The sequence below is a fragment of the Marmota monax genome, unplaced genomic scaffold (genome assembly GCF_021218885.2).
Source record: "Marmota monax isolate L192 unplaced genomic scaffold, Marmota_monax_Labrador192_F-V1.1 WCK01_AAM20220418_F8-fsc00028, whole genome shotgun sequence".
In the NCBI taxonomy this organism is placed as follows: Eukaryota; Metazoa; Chordata; class Mammalia; order Rodentia; family Sciuridae; genus Marmota; species Marmota monax.
Window position 1 is genome coordinate 9,237,655 of NW_026694779.1, and position 21,955 is coordinate 9,259,609.

General features: G+C 43.1%; 1 long non-coding RNA gene across 1 annotated transcript in view; it reads left to right on the plus strand.

The window, feature by feature from the left end:
* Positions 1-21,955, plus strand: part of LOC131423448 (uncharacterized) — a 91,515-nt gene that overhangs the window by 43,706 nt on the left and 25,854 nt on the right. The window contains exon 2 of the long non-coding RNA XR_009225049.1: positions 14,082-14,273. This is a non-coding gene — a long non-coding RNA (uncharacterized LOC131423448). The remainder of the gene's footprint in view (positions 1-14,081; positions 14,274-21,955) is intronic.

Here is a 21,955-nt window from a genome sequence, read left to right on the forward strand (position 1 = left end):
TTTTTCATCCAATTTCTATTGTTTATCCCACAGAGAAGTGCTTGGGTTTTGTTATTGTTGTTGTTGTTGTTTGTTTTTGTGTTGTGTTTTCTTGTCAACTTGACACTAACTTGATCAGTCCCGCAATTCACAAATTGTAGTGAATAAAATAGAAGTTTTGTGGGGCACAATGGTGCCCACTGTAATCCCAGCGGCTCAGGAGGCTGAGGCAGGAGGATCCCAAGTTCAAAGCCAGCCTCAGCAAAAAGCGAGGCGCTAAGCAACTCAGTGAGACCCTGTCTCTAAATAAAATACAAAAATTAGGTCTGGGGATGTGGCTCAGTGGTCGAGTGCCCCTGAGTTCAATCCTTAGTAGCCTCCCCCCCAAAAAAAAGAAGCTTTGTATTTTTTGTGTATTTTTTTGTTGTAATTGGGCACAATACCTATTTTTTATTAATTTATTTTTATGTGGTGCTGGGGATTGAACCCAGGGCCTCACACATGCTAGGTGAGCGCTCTACCGCTGAGCCACCACCCCAGCCCAGAAGCTTTGTATTTTTAATTGGTTCTTTTTCAAAGGGTTTAAAATAAAGTCCCCACTCATGAAAGATACAGCCAAAGTGAATTAGCTTTTAACACTGGCCACAAAGGGGATTTAGATGATAATAATTTTTTTTTTAAGAATAGTAATTTCTTAATTGCTTTAAAGCTTATTATACGAGGGGCCTTCTTGAAATCTGAGTTTCTACTTTCTTCTTTTTTTAGTTGTAGATGGACACCATACCTTTATTTTATTTGTTTATTTTTATGTGGTCCCAGGGATCGAACCCAGCACCTCATGCATGCTAAGGCAAGCACTCTACCCCTGAGCTACAACCTCAGCCCCTTCTTCCATTTTAACTGTTTATGTTTAGGGTCTCCTTGTGGACAGGAAGAGACCAGAGACGTCCTAGAAGAACTTATAAAAAGACTTAGGTAGAGGATTTGCAGGCAGCTGTTGGACTCCATCACCTAAGCTTGCCCAATGGCTCACCATCACTGCAGAATAAAATTGGCGATTGTGACAAACACAGTCACCTGTCCAAACCCAAAGACTGGACTGAGACACAAAGGTATCCAGAAAGCAAGACTGGACTTTCATGATGGTCTTCCAAGATCAGGGGTCCCAGGGAGCAGATGCACCCTGAATGGTTACAATCAGCCCTTTATCCTCTAGTTCCTCATTGGCTGAGTACCATGGGGCGCACAGTCTTGCTAGGTTTTGCTGTCTCCTGTTGGGGTATTTAAAGAAGCATTCCTTTAGTGGTCCCCACCTGCCTCTGTTATCTTGGGTCAGTAAAGACTTTTTGTATTGAGTGCCTTTCAGCCCTTCCCCCTCACCTCCTACTGACAAGGGGCTGTGAGTTTTAGCAGCACGGTGTTAACTGATTGTAACTTTCCATTCTGCTCTCAACCTCAGCTGCCTTTCTTACATCCCAGTTTTATATTTAATACTGTATTCCAAAAATAAATCACAGGATTTTGTATTTCTCATGCAGTCCCACAACCCCAAGTTAGGAATTTCCTGTAGATTTGCATCCTAAATGGGCCCCAGACAAGGCAAGGAAGTTCTCAGGGTCTCTACCTTCTTCTGTCTCTAGGATGCAGTCATGAAACCTCAAGAATAAAAAAAGCTTAGCCCTTCCTTCCCTAGCCTTTGAGGTCAAAGTTGCTGTCTCAGAAAAGGATCTCACACCTATAGAATTTCAGAGGGGCTTCTAAAAATCTGTCTGTCATTACAGAATAAAAAGATAATGTGAATTACAAAGGTCACCAAATAACTCTCAGTTGGACGGAAAGAAAAGTCTTAGATGTTAGGGACATTCAGAGCTTGAAACCATCTCAAGGGCTGAAGTTATCTTTTGTTTATCACACACCAGCCTAGCCTGTATCTGAGATTGTCCCTTCTCCTTTTAGATCAATAAGGGCAGAGCTCCTTACTGAGATCCCTTGACAGATCTATCTGGGACTCAGCGAGCCACGATCCATAGGCCAAATCCAGTCACGTCCTTGTTTTGATATGACCTGGGAGCTAAGGATGTTTTCACGTTTTAAAATGACTAGAAAAAAAACAATTAAGAATGACATTTGGTGTCATTATGTGCGAATGGTCTGAAATCCAGATTTTAGGGTCCATAAATGGAGTTTGATTGGAACATGGCTCTGCACACTCATTTACCTAGTATCCACGGATGCTTTAGCACTGAGGTGGCAGAATCGAGCAGTTCCACAGCCCCTGGGAGCCTCAGATATCTAAAATATTTACGATTTGGCCCTTTAAGAAGCATTTGGTTGTGACCTCAGTCTTTGTCTTTAATGATGGGACATCTTCCACCAGAACGGTTCCGTCGTCACCTGTTCTGTCCTTTGGAAATCTGAGATGGAATCCGTAAAAGGTTTAAATCACTGTATTTGAAATCTTTTTATTTTTCCAAATTAAAATGCTTATGAGCAGGCCGTGGGCCTCCCAAGAAACAAGAACCTGCCGCCTCTCTTTCCAAGAGAGGAACCTACGGGGCAAGGTGTCAGACCCTGCAGGTGTGCAGCCTGGCTCTTGAACTGGCTCTAGGCTTTGGTTTCCTCTTGAATGATGGGGCCATCATAACTGTACCCGTTTCATGAGGTTGTGATGATGATACGTATCTGCATGTGTGTGTGTGTGTGTGTGTATATATATATATATAATTTATATATATTATATTTTTATATATTATATAATATATCATTATAATTTATATATATATATATATATAAATTATAGAGATAGAACATAATATATACCACTGGATAATATATTATACTATGTATCATTATTTATAATTATAAAAATATAATCATTATGTATAAGTATTATAATATGTAATTATTATAATTATAATTGCATAATTATAAAATGATCATCATCATTACGTATTTATAATATATATCTATGTACATATGTCTAAACATATATATTTTAGAACAATGCCTGGGCAGATGGTAGACATGATATAGGTATTTGTTCTTTTTTCTTTTTTTTTTAGTTGTAACTGGACACAATACCTTTATTTTATTTATCTATGTTTATGTGGTGCTGAGGATCAAACCCAGGACCTCCCACGTGCTAGGCGAGCGCCCTATGGCTGAGCCACCCCCCAGCCCGGTGCATGTTCTTTTTAAAACCTTATTGGTTCATTCAAGTCATGGAGGCCTTCTGGTCAACCTTGGACTTATCTCTTGTTGGCTATGGTCGTTGGTCAGTCGTCCAGCAGAGGGTGAGTGACAGGGTGTGGTGGATGGCATTACAGGCCCCACTTCTCTGCCCCTCCTTGTACCTGCTCACTTTTCAGTGTCATTTTGCGGTACCTTCTGATGTGGGTAGGACACATGGTGGGAGCCTTGGTGTTGGGTGGTGTGTCCGCGCTCTGGCCCGTGGACACATTGACACAGTGCAAACAGAGGCTTACGAAGTCCTGACACCGTTGGGCTCACACTTTTTATCATCTGCCATCCTCCTGAGAAGGTCACACCAAAGTGACCTACTGATTTCCCGAGGAGGATGAAAAATACGTGGAGAGGAGCTGCCCTTGGCCCGGCCACCCTAGACGAGCCACATCCCAGCCAACCCACAGGCCACCGAACAATAACACGATTGCTGTTTTTATGCCTTGATTTGGGAGTAATTTGTTACACAGCATAAATCATTTTAGGAAGAAATACCTGTGGTTGAACCCAGTCACCTAGCAACTTATTGAATAATAAAAAAAAATCATCTTAGTCAAGCACTTATATAAAACAATTTTCACTGAATTCATCGATTTATATCTATTTTTCAAACGGAGTTCCTAATTGCATAATTCCAATGTTTTTCCCCTCCTCCTATTGGCTCTCCTGATTGTAAAGTTTTTAAATGCATTTTTTCTGCAAACTCTATACATCTCTCTAAAAGGCTGAAACAAGACATTTTGCCTCACCTGTCCACATTCTCTTTGGGATTCCCTTGAAACTCATCGGTTGTCAAAGGGCCCTGCAGGTTGTTTGCATAGATGGGAAGGGTGAAATCCATCTCCAGACGTCCACCTCGGTGATATTCTCACGGGGCTTCAGGAGTTTAAGGGGAGGGAATATCAGGCCCATGTCTACAAGCTGGTGGAGAGATGTTTTCCTTCAACAGAAACAGAGCAAGAGAGAAAAACAGGAACATGGGTTCACTGTTCAACTTAATCCTTTGTAGAAATCTGTCTGTTGATGCTAGGATGAGCAAAATAGGGGCAGGTCAGTGTCCATAAATGGAAAATCAAGATTTTTTTTTAGTTTTCAAAACAGATGTGTTCATTCTCCAGGGTGGTCACGCAGTTTGAGTTGGGGATACAATTAAGAGTTAACTGAAGAGCATCAGGAGATGTCTCTCAAGATGAGGTCCTGGTCATCCTGTGTCCTTGTGCCCTGCATTCTGGGGTGGCCTCTGGGTTTTATTGCCTGAGTCACTGAAGAGTCTGTGCTAGGCAGTGGTCAACTGCCCTAATTCTAGAGCTCGATGGGTTTCCCTGCGTATTATCTGGGTGCTTGGTTTCTCCCCCAGATGTTTGTGTGCTAGAAGTGTCTTCCCCAATATGGCATTATTGAGGCAGTGGAACCTTTAAGAGGTGGGGCCTAATGGAAGGTGTTTAGGTCACAAGGATTACTATTGGCCTCTCACGATGGGCGGAGTCTCTCAGGAGTGAACTAGCTCTTGCAAGACTGGGTCTTCATAAGCCATGCCATGTGCATGGGCCCTTTATGTATACAGCCATTTCCTCTTCCCCTTCTCTGCCATGTTGTGATGCACCCTACAGGCCCCTCACCATGGTAGATCATGTTCTTTGGTTCGTCCAATCACTAGAATCATGATCCAGATAAACCTTTTTATCAAGTACCCAGCCTCAGGTATTTTGTCATAGCAACACCAAGGGGACTAAGGCACTGGGAAACTTTTGGCGAGTTACACAACCTCTGTCTTCTCATGAAGTTGAGATGAAGAGTGATTTAGTTAAATCATATCAAATAGTCCAAGGAGTTCTGGAACCTACTAATCACTCCATAAACATCTATTATCCCTGTTGTAACAGGTGTTACTACTATTTTGTTCATTAAACCCTGAGTTTTTCTTCTGGGGAACCACCATTTTGTTTGTTTGTACCTTTAGTGTAGCTCTTAGGCTAAAAATACCAATTCTTCCTTCCCATTCTGGCCAAGGAGAGCCACCATGATCTGGCTATAGTGGCAGGCTGGGGTTTGAACATGGGACACAGTCTAACCAATGAGGTACAACCTTTAAACTTGGTTGTGTGAGAAACACACACCTGTACTTCCAAGGAAAACTTGCCTCTCAGGCTAAGAGTGAACACCAACCCTTCCCAAATGCAAACTCAAGAGATGAAATAATGGGTCCTAATCATGACAGGACTTAAAAGCATATATTAAATCCTTCTTGATACACACAGATTTGTGTGTGTGACGTTAAATTTTCTCTTCAGCTTATGCTAGTTAAAACTGGATTGAGCAGGAAGAGAACTTGCACACCTTCTAGTTGGCTTTACAGGAAATTTTATTCCCTTTTTGAAAATTTTCATGGAGAGTCAGGCTGTTGGAGGTCAAGTGTGCATGAGCAACCATTCATTGATCCAAAAAATGCCATTGTCATTGAGTTTGAACAGCCAGAAGCTGTCCTCATGACAGGTTTTTACTTTTCCTTGGTGGGATCTGGGGACCACGGGAGCTTACACTGGGAAACCACCACCTCGCCGTTCCGTCCTGAGCTACGCGTTACACCAAGGCGAAGATGAGTATTTGTGGAATATAAATACAGCCAATAACAGAAAGCAGCTTTGATTTCTCCCCCATGAGATTTATTCTGACAGTCGGCAACTGGATGAAATAGATAATGCAAGTCCCTTGTCACAGTAACTCAGTTTAAACGCACTGTCAGATTAATAGACTCAGTTATCCACTTCACGAAGGACTGGAGGAGATGACTTTGGAAATCGTCCCTTCTCATAAACATCCGAAAGAATTACAAGGGGTTTCTAAAGCACAGGAAATTGGGAAGTAGTCAAATTTGGCCTCAGGGCCCCCCAACTTTCCCTTCCTGTGCATGGAATATCGGTGTTTATTCTCCTTCCTTCACTGCCCTTTCTGAAATGGCTTCTATCTCCCTCCCACATCCCCTCCTCTTGACTAGCAAGGATCTTCTATTTTTAATATTTTTTTTAAGGTGAAGGGGAAGATTCTTTGCTTCTCGGATCGCAGACCCGTTAGGTTCATAGCTGCCTGCAGCCACAGGACAAAGATAAACAGGTGGACAATCGACAATAGGAGACCATTGCATGGTCACTGGGAGAAGTCACAATGTATACACCAGCAGCCTTGGCAACCTCCCTTAGCTCACGTGGTCCCCACAGCCAGCTCTGCCTCCTCTTCCTGGGATTTCTTATACAGGTAAATACGTCTGCCTTCATTTCTTGATCCAAAGACTTGTTATGGTCTGAGTTTAGTCAACACAAATTACAGATTACAGACTTTGAGACTAGAGATTATAGGTTAATGAAATATTAATTAGTAAGGATAAGAGAATTATATGGTAAGGGTCACAGAATCAGTGATGTGAAGTTAGTCTAGTCTGCCCCAGTTATAAGTTAGAAGTAACAGTCAAGCACATAACAACAGGACATAAGATTTAAGTTGTTAAAGATGGAGAACAATGTAAGGTGATAAGCGTAAGCCCATGAGTTAAAGATAGCTACAGATAAGTTAATAAAACAATAATTAAGTACAAGGTACTCTGGGGTACGGCATTCTCGTCTTATAATAGGAAAAAAAAAGTGGATTACAGCTCAAAAGAGGTTCAAAGTGCATACTCCATCTGAGGAAGAGGACCTGGGGAAGCCCGAGATCCAGAGGGCAGACAAAAACCTGGGGAACTCAGATTTAAAACTTCTATGGATAGGGAGCTTCATGTTTGAGAAGATGATAATGTTCTAGGCGGCTGAACCTCAATGCCATTGCATTCTGAGCTACGCGATGAAAGATTTTGCTATTTTGTTATTGATTCTTATTGATTTACTATGTTATGTCTATTTACCCAGAAAACTCTAGGGCAACAACTAAGAAGTGCTTAAAAAGAAGTTGCATTTGTGTGCTAAAGGAAATCATAAAACGCTCAGATCCAGAGAAGAACCAAGAAGGAGAAAATGTAGCAGAGAACAAATACAATGTATAGATAACAGTGAAAACATGGTGGAAATTATGTCAATAATTACTTTAAGTATAAATGGCCTAAATAGAACCAAATAAAAGACAGAGATTATCAGAGAGGATTAAAAAAAAGAAACCAAACAAGACCCACCTCTGTGTTCTACAAGAAATCCACTTTATAAAGAAGAAATGGAGAAAGACATACCACGTTAATACTGATTACCCAAAAGTTGAATAGCTGTATGAATTTCGAGCAAAGCAGACCTCAAAACAAAGGGGATTATCAGGGACAAAGAATGGCATCACATGAAGGGATTATTTATCCAAGAAGCCATCACGATCCTTATTGGTTAGGTATCTAACAACAATCTGTCAAGAGACCCAAGGGAAGAATAATAGAAATCAGAAATAGACAAATCCATTTTGTCGTTGAAAACTTAAACAGCCCCATGTCAATAATTCATAGATCAAGCAAGCAGAAAATCAGTAAGAATATATATACGACCGGAGTAGCTCTATCAATCAACTTGATCTAACTGAAATCTATAGAATACTCTATTCACCAGCCACAGAGCACGCACCACGTTCTTCCGAAGCTCCTACGGAAATTTAACCAGGGCAGACCACATTACCGACCATGCGATGCACCTCAGCACATTTGTACAGATTATCCACAGGATGTTCTCCGACCACAGTGGAATTAAATGGGAAATCATTAGCAGAGATCAATAACACTGGAAAACCCCCAAATATCGTAAAAGTGAAGCAAGCTTTTTAAAGAACATGGATCAAAGAAGTCTTGGGAGAAATTTTAAAATATCTCAAACTAAATGAAAATGAGAATACAACTCCCAAAATTTATGGAATGCAGCATCGCAATTCTTAAAGGGAAGTTTGCAGAGTCAAAAGTGTATAGATTGTGGGGGAGAAAAAAAGAAAGATCTATGGTCATGAACCTAAGCTTCCATCTTAGGGAACTGGAGAAATGAGGGTAATTTATACCTGAAACAAGAAAAAGTAAGAAATAATAAAAACTAGAAGAGAAACCAATAAAGTTGAAATTTTAAGCAGAGAAAAAAAATTTAAAAGAACAGCACAGATTCTTTGTAAAGATAACTTCTCGAGATGTTCAGAGTGCATGGTTACTTACAATCATAAACTCTGATTAATTTATTCATCCTTCAAAACCAGCTTCCTGATTTTCTCTTTGTCAGCTGCTTCTTCCTGTCCTTGGTAGAGGAAATTTCTCTCATAAATGGGTACATAGGAGTTGGGTGCAGCGGCACACGCCTGTAATCCCAGCAGCTCAGGAGGCTGAGATAGGAGGATCTCTCAACGCCAGCCTCACCAACGGTGAGGTGCTAAGCAACTCAGTGAGACCCTGTCTCTAAATAGAATACAAAATAGGGCTGGGGATGTGGCTCAGTGGTCGAGTGTCCCTGAGTTCAATCTCTGGTACCCCCTTCCAAAAAAATTGGGTTCATACTAAGGCATCAATAAGCCGTCCTCCAAAATCTGATTTCCCAAGCCTACCTTCATGTTTAATATTTAGTGTTTCTCCCCAATTCCAGGCTGGAGATGACTTGTAATATCTACAGTGAGAAAATGGCAATATACTTTCCAATGAAATCTATTCATGTCCAGGGTTGTAAGTATGAGAACAAGAGAGGCATGGTTGGCCTTGACCCACCTAGACCATCACACAAGTAACAAATGGTATAAAAAAAACATGGCCAAGAAGAATGCTACCATTTTGATTATAAGGTCCATTCAAATTCTTGAATTTAGCCCAGAATTCCCTAGAGGCCGACATTCCCTTATTCTGCCCAGTGATATGACCTTATTTATTATAGGTTTCATACGCTTTTTTTGTTGATTATTTACTTTGCTATGCAAATGGTAAATAACGGTTCCCATGTAGAAATAGTTCACAGTAGCTCTTCTTATAGGCAAATCAACTTAGAAAATTGGCTATCAAACTCAGGGCCCATCTGTTTTGCTTAAATGGTAATCATCGAGAATCTAGTGGTGTTAATTAGCAAAGCCAGACTCAATCGCGGAGGGCCAAAAATGATTTCCATTAAAATAGTGCATTTCCTGAGCTTTAGCCTCCCTCTGTAAACCAATAAGTTGAGAGCTTCTCTGGCAAAGTTCTTTGTGGTTAACTGTTAAGTGTATAGAATTAAATTAGATATAAGAAATTGTTTCCCCCTGTGTGGACTGCTAATTGCTAAAATGTGTTAATAAGCAAATGTGCATGGTTTTTCTTTTTCCCCCAAAAAAACATGAAACCCGGTATTGTCACAGTTATTTGAGTGTAAAATAAATTCACACTGCCTTATTATTATGCCATTTAGTAAGCATAGATAATTACAAGAATCTCATTTGCAGTCTGTAGCAAGAGTCATTGGCATTTATTAAGTCCTATGCACAAGGCACTGTGTTAATTCTTTCCTTAGAGTAACTTAATTCTCCAGGTAATGCTATAAAGGTAAATATTGTTGTATCGTTTAGCAGATGTATAAAAAAAATCTGAGGCATTGCATTCCTTGACAAAGGTAATAAACAGAGATCCAATCCCGGTATGTCTTAGTCCAAAAGACATGGTCCCAAATATAACTTCAGGCTTGATGAACGGATGTTTTTTTTCCAAATCTATTATGGGTTAGGCCCCAGTGTAGATGCTAGAGGTACAGTAGGTACTGACCCTGTGGTCAGTAAACCCCTTGGTCAGTAAACCCCAAGAAAACCCGTGTTGAGGAAGAGAAGCTCTCAGACCCAGGTGGAGGAAGAGAGATTCTGCTCACGTTTCTTGGTTCTCATCTCTTCTCTGGACGGATGCTATTTTGTATGTGGCACAAAAAAAAATTTTGCAAAGTTAATATGAGAAAGGGCAAAAGAGTTGAAAAATCCATTTCCATCGGGTAACAGGAAATAGAAAATGCAAACAGCTAAGCTCTAGCCTCTGGGTACCTGTCCTCCGTCAGTCAGTCCAGTGCCGAGGAGATGATAGTTTTTTTCCTTAATATGGTGTTTATTAATAGACGAGCCACGGCCTCGGTGGGTACAGGACAACTCGTATTATGAAATTTTAGAACACAGTTTACGGATTCTTCAACCTCTGCAAAACAAATGTTCCATCACCAAATTGGAATAATTGCTGGGGTTTTGCGATTTCCGGAAAATAGAACTTAATGGGTAAAATTTTCAGAATATCAAGGTTTTCTTTGCCAAAATTTTTTGAGTTTTTTTTTTTCCTGCACCTGCTACTGCTTGTCTGCTGGTAAGAGCAGTGCAGATAAACAAACTAAATGAACAGACAGCCAGCAGAAGTCAATGCACACAGTCTGTCCTTAATTCAACAGCACGTGGGTTTTTTTTTTTTTTTCTTATGGATGTGTGTGTTTGTGGTTATGGTCTTATATGGTGACACAGAATAGAGCCACATTTTTCTGTCTAAAACATTCCTAGGATCAAATGCACTGAGATTTCATGATGTTCTACCAAGGCTAGAATCACCTCCACGTTTCTACGATTACGCACTTGCTTTCTACGATTGCACGCTGCACCCCGGTTTTTACCCAGGACCTAACTTATGATAAAGACAAGAAGGTGCAAGTCAAAGGCTGGGCCAGGTGTTTCGATGCAGGCCCCGATTTGGTTTTATTTTTAAATCCCCCAGTGGAATTGAGTGTTGGCCCACGGACTACCAAGCGCTTCCCACATTTCTCATTCTGAGAATTAATCTTCCTGAGCATAAACTCCTTGTCTGGCAGCCTAGAGGGATAGCAGGACCCAGGCTGGACCCAGCTCCATGGATTCTTAACACTAGCCATTTACCACCTTCTTCCTTACCAGAGAAAAATCATGTAATTATGACCCAAGTCACGGCCTCCAAATCAGTTTAGCTACTGGCCACATGAGGGAGGCCGCCTCTTCTAAGAATATGCTTGTGACTGCTTCCAGTGACCTGCTAACTAATCACTTCAGCTGGTTTGCTAGACTCCTGTGTTTTCTGAACTTTCTAGATCATTTAGTCTTTTATTTTGCAGTGGGCATGGGGCGGGGGGTAGAGGTACTGGGGATTGAACTCAGGGGCACTCTACTGCTGAGCCACCTCCCCAGCCCTATTTTGTATTTTATTTAGAGACAGGGTCTCCCTGAGTTGCTTAGGGCCTCGCTTTTGCCGAGGAAATCATTCCAAAACCCGAGGCCACGTTTATTCACCAATGGAGCCTGCCTACTGCTACTAAAGTGACAAATTCTAATTTAAAAAAATAGGCAAGTGGTCTGGGTGGACATTTCGCCAAAGAAATGGTACAAATGGCCACCAAGGGCCCGTGAAGATGCACCACCTCATTAGCCATCCTTCCATGCAGATCAAAACCACAGTGACCTACCCCTTCAGACCCACTGGGACAGCAATAATCAATGTGGCACATGACAAATACTGAGGAGAACAGGGGAAGATTGGAAGACTCATAAACCTCACGTGGAAGAGCAAACAGGTGCAACCACCTTGGAAAACAATATGGCGACCCCTAGAAAAGATAAAATGGCATTAGCATATATTTTAATCAGCTTTTTTTTTCCCCACTGTGTCTAAAGGAACTGACCAGAACAGTTTTAGGAGGAACGGTTTATTTGGGGGAACATGGTTTCAGAGGTCTCCATCCATGGACAGCAGCAGGCTCCATTCCTCAGGGCTCGAGGTGAGGCAGGACATCATGGCGGAAGAGTGTGGCAGAGGGAAGCAGCTCACGTGGGGATCAGGGAGCAGAGAGAGACTCCACTGTCCAGATAACAAATATATATACCCCCAGACCACCTTCTCCAGCCAAACCCTAATACTTCAGTGACCACTCAGTTAATCCCTATCAGGGGATTAATTCACTGATTGGGTTAAGATTCTTATAACCCAGTCATTTCTCCTCTGAACCTTCTTGCATTGTCTTACACGTGAGCTTCTGGGGGTCACCTCACCTCCAAACCATAACAACGTATGGCCCAGCCTTTGCATTCCTAGGTGTACACCCATGAGTTTTGAAAATATAAGTCCATACCTACATTATACATGGACATTCATCGCAGAGGTGTTCATGAAAAAAAATGGACACAATCCAGATGTCCATCAGCTAATGAATGGGTGACCCATGGACAATGGGGTGGGTTCATCTGATACAATATTATTCTGCCATGAAAACAACTGAGATCCTCATACCTAAGAGGATGAAGCTTGAACAGATGGTGCTGAGGGAGAGATCCTGTACTATATGATTCCACTGATATGAAATTTCAGAATAGGGAGGTCCACAGAGACAGAGAGTGGATTAGCTATTACCGGGGGCCGAGGGCAGACGGTATCAGAAAATGACAACACAGGGTTGTAGTTTCTTTTTCTGAGTGAGGAAAATTCTCTAAAGCTGAAATGATGGTGGCCCAACTCTGGAAATATCTAGACACCCGTGAATTGTAATTGTATTTGAATTATTATAAAGCACCTGAAGAGTATTGCAAGGCACTGCTGTGTTTTGAAAGACAAGAGCGATAGGAAATGGAGACTTGAAATGGAGGACAAAAGATGAGTTTTGAAGGGATGATTTTTCTCTGTGACAACCTTTCACTTTTCAAGACGACTCTTCCTTGGTCCAAGAGGATATTACTATATCCAAGGGGATCTGTAATGGCAGCGATGGATGGTGACATCCTTGCTTTAACATTTAAATATAATTTCCTTACACACACACACACACACACACACGGTCCCTTGGCTGATTTTATCCGAATATGATGTTTTTCTATCATTTTATAAAAGTCCTACAAGTAATCATTTTATAGATATTAGCTGCAGAAATCTAGCATCGGGAGTGCCTAGACGTGGGTCAAGATAGAATGAGCTGTAAACATTTTTTAGTTGATTCCTTCATGGAAAGTCACATTTTTAAAGTCAGTGTGGTCATCAGAACTCTTTATGTCAGGTGACATAAACCCATGTCAAAGCCACTGCATGGAAAAAAATGGAAGAAGGGGATGTATTTGTATAAATACCCAGAGTCCCAGGGTGGATTTTGTTTCTGGCTCCGGAGACTCTGAATATTAATGCCCTGTGACACTCTCTCCAAGTCTGGGCCCTGCTTTTCTTTTCTTCTCACCCAGGGAGGTTCATTCCCCATCAGGAGAAAGATGGGCACGGATAGAGTCCATGTGTGCCTATCCTGTGAGCCAAAACCAAGGGCAAGATGTCTCTGCAAACAAGTTCGGTGAAGTCTACGGGCAGAATCTGATTGTTTGGGAAGTGCTATTACCAAAAAGAAAATGGGAATACATACCAAGAAAACAAAACCGTAGGCCATTGCACAATGGTTCTATGTAGATGCTTTAAAACTCTGTTCTCAGACCTCCCTTGGAGAAGGCTGAGGAGCCTGGATTCCAATATGTCTGCCTGGAGCCGCCATCTTGAATGAGTCTGCCTTGCTCTTTGAGGGTTCCACCGGGCTTCCCCCTCCCTCCTCTCTTTCCCTTCTGCAGTCATTTTTCATCACAAAGAATGGCAGAAATTTGATGAACCGCAAACGCAAGTGGGAAACATCATCCAGGCTGCTGTGGAGAAACAACTAAATTAGGTATCACAATAGACTCCATCAAATATTTAAAACGGTGCAATCAAATGAGGGGTTTATTGTTCCAAAAGCACTAATGATACGTCTTTACTTATTTCAAATTGTTGTTTTATGCAGTTGGTAATACCAGCTGTTGTGTTGTATGAACATCTCCCTCTCTCTCCCTCTCTCTCTCTCTCTCTCTCCCCCCTCCTTCTCTCTTAATTTTTGACCCACGTACTTCAATCAAAGATTCATTCGACTGTAAACTCCTACAATATGCCACCTGCATGCCACCTGCCTAGTTGGCTAGCCAAGCCTCAGAAAGCATGTAAAAGAAAAATTGCTCGAATCACGGTTTCTGTCGACCCCCCAAGATGCTGTCAATCTGATTGAAGAGAGAAGCTCTTTGAATTATCTCCAAGATCCACTTGCCACAAAATGGTAAGTGTCGATGAATCTTAATTGTGAAATGCAGAGGTGGTTCTGTTTTTATTTATTTATTTATTTGTTTCAATGAACTCAGTGTCTTGATGGCAAACCATAAAATAGAGTCCTGAGCCCAGCTGGTATCGAGAATCAAGGAAAACAACCACACTGAGATGGATGGTGTGATACAGCCGAGTGGTAAGTGGGTTTTGAGAGAAGAGTGTCTTACTCTGCTCACAGAGAGACCTTCTCCAAATTCATTGGTCAAATGAAAGGGCATTGTGGATTGTGCACCTACCCACGGACCTTAGTGCTTAGGGGAGAGACAAGGAGACAAGAACCCTTATTTCTGTGTAGAGAACTTCTCACCAAAAAAGCAGATACAACTTAAATAGTGGTGAAAACCACAAATACAGGGTTTCAGGGGCTGTTCTAGAGGGAAGGGTGACCTCCAACCTATCCAGGTACCTGATGTCCCCAGATGCAGTCTAGCAAGGGAACTTGAGTGTTTTAGTGAGCTTCTGAGTAACTGTGATCAAAATGCCTGACAGGAACAACATAAAGGAGGTAAAGTTTATTCGAGGTTCATAGTTTCAGAGGTCTCAGTTAATTAATAGGTGGCCAACTCCATTACTCTGGGTCCAAGGTGAGGCGGAATATCATGGTGGAATATCATGGTGGAAGTGTTCAGAAGAGAAAAGTTGCTCCTCTCAGGGCAGCAAGGAAAGAGAGAGAAAGACAGACAGTCAGACCTGCAGTACAGATGCACCCTTCCAGGGAACACCCCCAGTGACCCACCTCTTCCAACCATGCTCTACCTGTCTACAGTCACCACCCCGTGAGTCCCTTCCCATTAGGATGGACGGTTCAGGTGACACCTTTCATAGTCCAATCATTTTACCTCTGCCTTTCTTGTATTAATTAACAGGATATTTGGTGGGTGGGGGACACTTCACATCCAAACAAGATCCCTGAAGCCCCTACAATTCATTTGGAAGGAAATGGTAGGTTCATGGGCGGGGGAGACAATAACTTGTGAAGTTCGTCTGCCAGAATGGACAGGTTCCTTCCTGGTGGACCCTCTAAAACTCCACTCCACGGAGTCCTAGGGACAGTCTGATGCACAAATTTTGGAGGGTGAAGAACTTGGACAATAGCTGTGTGGACTCCATCTCCAGTGGAGAACGTCCCATTTGCAAAGTGCTGCAGAATTATAGGATCTTTTCACATCAGAGTTTCACTTAATCCTCACACACACACACACACACACACACACACACAAATCCTGCAAACTGGGTTGGTCTCCCCATTTTATGGGTCAAACTAAATCTTGCAGAGATGAAATCCATGAGCCAAACCAAGAGATAAGCCAAGATTGGTGCAGCTGTCATGGACCCCAAGTTCTCTGTCCTCTCTGGTCTCGTACCAGCATTCATCTCTGATTCTAGCTCCATATATCCCTCTCCTCCCTTGTCATCACCGAATCCTGCAGGCTGTCCCTATTCTTATCACCCCTTTCTTAAAGTATGGCCTTGGCATCGGTCACCCTTTCTCCAACCTCGTCCTCTTCATCCTCTGCAGAGCAACCGGAGTTGTCTATCAGAAACTCACATCCTGCCACGTCATTGCCTTCTTACAATCCATTACTCTTGCCAGCAAGGTCAAGTCCAAACTCCTGCAAGATCTAGCCCTTGTGTATTTCTCTGGCATCCAACCCTACTGCCTTCTTGACTCCAGCCAAGTGGGACCTCTGTCGTCCCATCCCCACCCTCTCTCAGCTTCTGCCACTCGTCTTCTGACACTCCTGTGACCCCTTGTCTTTGGTATCCACTCATCACTGAGATATCGCTCACTCCTTATCCCACTCGAGCTGATTCCTGAAGCTTCCTCCACCCTCCTCTTCCGTTCTCCCATTGCGTTAACGCCATCCCAACGCTTAGCATTTGCTTTTGAACTTGCCTTCTGTGTCAACCTTAGCTTCTGCAACATATCAAGCATCTGATGAGCAAGATCCTTCCATCTTGTGGGTCTGCATTTTCAAAACGTGCTTCCGAGGCCATTGAGGGAGACAAGACCTATTTCTCACCTGGGTCAGCTTGCAAGAAACACGCTGCGTAGCCTTCACTTTTCCTTGGCCAAGATGGATCCTGTACCTCTGCTTACCCCTAAGGAGGTTTGGGGAGTGTTCAACCAGCTTCTAAGCATCAGTGCTGCTCTGTGGAAAGGGAGCAAATATCTTTGATTGACTGGCCACCTCTGGCATTCCTGTGTTCCTTGTCTTCCCTGTTACCTTGAAGGTAGGAGTTGGGTCCTCATCTCCCTTATTAACTGTGTTTTGTGGTAAATGAATATATGGAATTTTACTGATAATTTCATATCTCATGTGTCACAAGATAGGCAAACCCATCACTTGTCCTCAGAGAGAATGAAGCAAGACCCATAAGTCAACCAATTAGAGTCTCTGGGGGTATTTTTAAACTCTGTTGAGAATTATGTGTGTCTGAGCAAATTCTGCACCTCAGTTGTCTTGGTTGGTTGATAGGTTATTATATATAATAAAAAATGAAGAAATTTCGAATTCATTTTTTAAAGAGAGAGAGAATTTTTTAATATTTATTTTTTAGTTTTCAATGGACACAACATCTTTATTTTTATTTTTATGTGGTGCTGAGGATCGAACCCAGCGCCCCGTGCATGCCAGGAGAGCGCATTACCGCTTGAGCCACAACCCCAGCCCTTGAACTTATTTGTAACCGATACATAAAACATGAAAATCACATGTCTTCCCGGAGTACCCTGGGATGTTCAGTCCCGTGTACACCGTCTGATGTTGAAGTTAGGTGAAGCATCTCTGTTGCTTCCAACACTTGCCATTTCTTTGTGTGAAAAACCCTCAGAATTGGTTGAGGTTTTTGAAATACGCAGTTCCTAATCCCTGTCAGTGCCCACTGATGAGCCTTGCCCCCTTCTGGTTGCTGGGCTACCCTGTGAGAGGGGTTATGGGGTCCTCTTCTGCAGCGTATCCATCTGCCAGCCGCCAGTGTTTCTAGAAGTTGCTTTTCTGTCTTTGCTGATTAGCTCATCTCTAGCACCTTGAAGTGCCTGCCACACAGTAGTGATACAGGTCAGGATGGGTTCTCCCTAGAGGTCCTAGCAGTCAGTTGATGGGGAGGGCTATCTACCCATTTCCTTTTCTTTAATAAGCAGCTACCTGTCCTTTGCCCCTGTCTCCATAGAATGCAGTAAACGTAGGCTGAATGGAAAGAACTGGACCTTTTGAGCATCCGTACTCTAGACACCTGTGTCCAGGTAGCCCCACATAGTCCAGGAGTGACCACGGGGACAGCTACCTACCACAGTGACTAATTCCAGTCAAGGTGGAAGACACGCTCCATCGGACAGATGGAGCCTACCTGTTACCAATAAGCAAATTAAATCTCACTCCTCACCCAAACAGGAAGTCGACATTAATTTTGTGGGTTTCCTCCCCCCCCAACTCCTTAAAAGAAAATTTAGAAAGCCATTTGTTTACGAGCTAAAACCTCATGACACATTTTTTTGCTGTACATTGTGATTATAACACCTAATTTCCTAATTAAACATGCTAATTGCAAGTAGTTGCCTCACATAACTACCCAGCACAGAAGTATAATTATGTAATAAAAAAGCTTTTATGAATTTTTCTGTAGGAAAGAGAGCTGTCTGAGGAGATGGAAGCTCTGGTAAGAACAGGAGAGGTGCTGCCTTCGGGGCCCACTGCCTTTGGATTGCCACGGGGTATCATTATATCTTGGCTCTGGGCTAGAGTCTCTCAATTTTTAAGTCTCAAAAAAAAAAAAAAAGCTCTTTTCTGTAACCAAAGACATGGCCACAGAGGTTCTGAGCGTTGAAGGAACAGGAAGACCCTCCTTGTAGACCAAAGGGATTCTGCTCCCCTCCTGAATGAGGACTAGAGGCAGCTGAAACCTCCTACATGGGGCTTGATGGCTGGGAAATTAGATTCAGAACCCACCCTATGGCCTCCCCCCATTCTTATCCACCCACCCAAAGAGAGTCTCAGGGACTCCTGTTTTTTCTGATCTTTCGTGGAAGAAAATCACAAGCCAGAAGTAGATCAGAGGAGGAAGATTTGTAGAAGAGACTCACAGAATCAAGACTGGGTAGCCATAGAGGTGCATGCCTGTACTGCCAGGGGCTTTGGAGTCTGAGGCAGGAGGATCGCACGGTCAAGGCCCTAAGCAGCTGAGCAAGACCCCCTGTCTCAAAATTAAAAAAATAAAAATAAAAAAGGGCTGGGGACGTGGTTCGGTGGTAAAGCACCCCTGGGTGCCATCCCTGGTAACAAAATACATCAATTAAAGAATTCAGGGGGAAAGGAAAAGGGATAGTGGGAGCAAAATCCTGAAGGCCAGATTTCAGAGTCTGATGGTTTGATACAGGAAGTGGCTGAGAAATGTAGGAAGGACCCTCAGAGGAGAGTTGGACAGGGGTCCTTCGGTGTTGAAGAGGCTCAGGATGGGGATTTCTTTTAAACAACCTCACCACTGGGCTTCTTCGGGTGCACCCTTGTGCAGCGAGCCCGGGTGTCGCATTACAATCGTAATGTCCCGCGATTGTGTTCCCATGACCCCCTGCAAGGTGGCATGTGACTCTCTGTGCATTGGAAATAGGATCCACAGACACAGAATTCCCCGGATAGGCTCATTTTCTCATTTTTGTGTTATAGGCCTCATTGGAGCTATTATCCCAGCAGACATGAATTGTCATCACGTTCAGGGTCAATAGATTTCCCGGGTGGGGTGTGGGGACAACATTTAGGTACCACCTTGTCACCCTTGGGTTGCTGGTTCCTGTGAGACCCAGAGATCTGCCGAGCCCCTCAAGCAGACTAGTGCGATTGCCTGGTCTCATCTATTCACGGAGGAAACACATGCGCTGTGATTTATGGGGTATTTTTTTTTTCCACCATGAGACGTAGCCAAAACTTCCCCAGACCTCCCATCACCAGCGATACCCAGGATAACAACAAAGAAACCAATAAAACTGCTGATGGCCTACCAGGGCATTGTGAGCTGCCTCACCGGACAGGAAGCAATTTCAGGAGAGAAAATAGATAGATTGATGTCTGGAAAATTCATTTTTGCCTCCTAGGACAGAAAGCAAGATTCTGAAATGAAGAAAAGAGATTCATGAGAGCTCTGTCCCGAGCCCCCAGGAGGAGATCTGTAAAGATGGGTGGGATGAATATATTTGGAGACTGCAAATATCCCCCTGCGTGGCCAAAGGCTGAGGTTTTTTCCTCTTAACTTTGTGTTATAGAAACTATATAATTCCACACGTTTCATGAGATGAGGAAAACGCTTTCTTTAGAGGTCACAAGGTAGCACACTCCTGGATTTTGATTCTTCTTCTTTTCTTTTTTGAGTAGAGGGACTGGGGATCAAACCCAGGGGCACGTAGCCACTAAGCCACATCCAAGTCCTTTTTTATTTTATTTTTATTTTGGGACAGGATCTTGCTAAGTTGCTTAGGGCCTCACTCCGTTGCTGAGGCCGGCCTTGAACTTGAGATCCTCCAGCCTCAACCTCCCAAGTTGTTGGGATTACACGTGTGTGTGTGCGACCGACCGTGCCTGGCCTGGGTTTTTTTTTCTTTTTATTCTTAAATTCACTTTGAAAGACCTTTTATTTTGAGGGGCTGCGGGTGTCCGTGGTAGAGCACTTGCCAAGTAAACATGAGGTCCTTCATTCCATCCCTAACACTTCACAAGAAGCGACCAACGCAAAGTCTTTTTTTTTAATTTATTATGAGACCATTTTAGACATAGAGAAAACTTGCAAAAATAAGAAAACAAAACCGTCCAGAGGGTTCCCATGGGTCCTTAACTCAGCTTGTAACACCTTGCATTACCTGAGAACAATGCTCAAAAAATGAGAAATCCACCTTCGACTCTACTGTGACCAGAAGAATTTATTCCTATTTTACTATAGCTTTCCGGTTACGTTTCTTTTCTGTCCCAGGATGTAATATAGGATTCCCAACTTGTGTTCCATCGCCCCATAACCGGAGTCTCCTCCAATCTGTGGCAATATCTTCTTCCCTTCTCTTCATGATCATGAGACACTGGAAGAGTATGGTATTCCTCCCGCCGCCCCATCTGAGGGTGGAATAAGTTCAAAGATGTTCCACGGATACCTGAAATTGGGGGTGGTACCAAAACCCATAGGAACTATTTTTTTTCCCTATATACATAAATATGCTCAAATCTCATGGACACATGAAACGTAGTAAGAGATTAACAGCCACAATAATCAAATACTACAACAAAATGCAAGTTACTCACAACCTATGGGTTGTTTATTTCTAGAATTTTCCATGGAATGCTTGATTAATTTTTCATTTAATCCAGAGCCCCGTGAAGCATAGATCACTGAGACCTCAGATAAGGGGTGACCTCAGGGGTGATCGGTGGCTATAGAGAAAGTCCCTCAATTTGTGTGGTCTGGTGTTAGTTCTGATTCCTAACTTGCAGAGAGATGCGTTATCGGTAAGGAATTGATGGAGGACATGTCCCTGTGTCTAGTGGAGGGTGTCCCAAGGACGTCACCCTTGATCTCTTATCTGAAGCGGTTTGGTCTCTTATCAGGATTCTCCATCATGAGTCACATTTTCCCTTGGGCATTGCCAGGTATTTGCAGGAGACCCTTTGAAACAACCCAAATCCCGTCTGTGCTTAGACTCCACCTCTTCCTCTGTCCCTCTGAGGTCCTGGCCGGGGCCATCTGTGCTGTGTGTGTTCTAATGACAATTTTGTTTCTCTCGTCCCTTTTGCGTTCCTTAGTTGGAATTCTTTCACAACAAGAGCGTCCACACTTTCTCCATTTCTTTTCTCAGAGAAGCTCTTTATTTATGCCAGTGTGGGCTGAGGGGTGCTTTTTTTGTTCTTTGGGTTACAATCCGGTAGGACCTACGATCCACTCTGGTGACCTATGAATTCCTGGAGAGGGTCTCCCTGTAGCCTTCCGGCGGTGGCCTCTTGTGACCTTTCCGCCCCCCCCACACACCCCCCTTTGCTTGCGTTGTGTTCCAGGTCTTGAATTCGTCCCTCCTCCTGGGCACTCCACAATGCCCCCAGACCCATCCTGTCTTTTCCCTGCCTGGAATCAAATTTCCAAAATGCCCTTCGTCGCTTTTGCTGGGGATCACCCTTTGCAAGGACACTGATGTCACCCGTTCACTGTCCCCGCCAAGTCTGTGCTTTCAGGATGGCTCCCAGCCCCTGTAAACCTGTCGACTAAAGACCCAGACCCTCAGCCCCAAACACCAACAACATAATGGACGCACAGTCCTGTAATCCAGAAAGTAATGCCTTTCTTTTTTGCCAATTCACGACCATTATGCCCTTCACAGAACCAGCGTACGTACATCTAGAGAGTTCCATGTACCCCCTTGAAAGAGGGGACGGACTCTGGCCTTTCATCAAAATCTTGACACCCCAGTGAGATGGAAAGTCCCTCTCCTGGTGACGAATTAACCGGCCTGTTTCACACAACTAATCAACTTTGGGTGGAGGGATAAGACGATGAAATTCTGCTCGGCTTCTTCTGCCCGAAGCCAGGAATAGCAATTGTGTAGGAGAAATTCCATCTCTGCTGCAATGATTAGGCGGGTTATTAATTTACTTTTAACGCTGTAGA